We start from the raw sequence: 615 nt of genomic DNA, 5'->3' as shown, positions 1-615 counted from the left end.
AATAATTTTGAGATTAAGCCGACAATTTTGCAAATGGTGCAGTCCACTGTTCAATTTGGCGATTTTCCTTCTGAAGACCCCCATATGAACTTGGAGAATTTCTTGGAGTTGTGCGACACTTTCAAGTTCAATGGGGTCAGCGATGATGCTATAAGGTTGAGAATTTTCTCGTTTTCTTTGCAGAATAGAGCTAAGAGTTGGCTTAATTCGCTTCAGGAAAATTCTATCAATACTTGGCAAGACCTTGCTCATAAATTTTTGGCTAAGTTTTTCCCTCCCTCGAAGGCTGCTAAATTTAGGGGAGAAATTAATAACTTCTATCAGATGGATGGAGAGTCATTATATGGTGCGTGGGAGCATTTCAAGGATTTATTGAGGAAATGCCCCCACCATGGTATAGAGAAGTGGATGCTGGTTCACAATTTTTATAACGAGCTGTGTGGTACAACAAGAACGATTATCGATGCTGCAGCTGGTGGGGCATTCATGAGTAAGAGTGCCAATGAAGCATATGAGCGGCTAGAGGACATGGACACAAATAATCATCAGTGGTCTGAGGAGAGGTCATCTGGGGTCAGAAAGGTAGTTGGGGTGCATGAACTTGATGAAATTACT

General features: G+C 41.6%; 1 non-coding gene across 1 annotated transcript; it reads right to left on the bottom strand.

The window, feature by feature from the left end:
* Positions 1-291: 291 nt before the first annotated feature.
* Positions 292-398, bottom strand: LOC133780950 (small nucleolar RNA R71). Its single transcript, XR_009869754.1, has one exon. It is a non-coding gene; the product is annotated as a small nucleolar RNA R71 (small nucleolar RNA).
* Positions 399-615: the final 217 nt, after the last annotated feature.

The sequence above is a fragment of the Humulus lupulus genome, chromosome 5 (assembly GCF_963169125.1).
Source record: "Humulus lupulus chromosome 5, drHumLupu1.1, whole genome shotgun sequence".
NCBI classification, from domain to species: Eukaryota; Viridiplantae; Streptophyta; class Magnoliopsida; order Rosales; family Cannabaceae; genus Humulus; species Humulus lupulus.
This window is presented reverse-complemented; position numbering and strand designations above follow the sequence as displayed.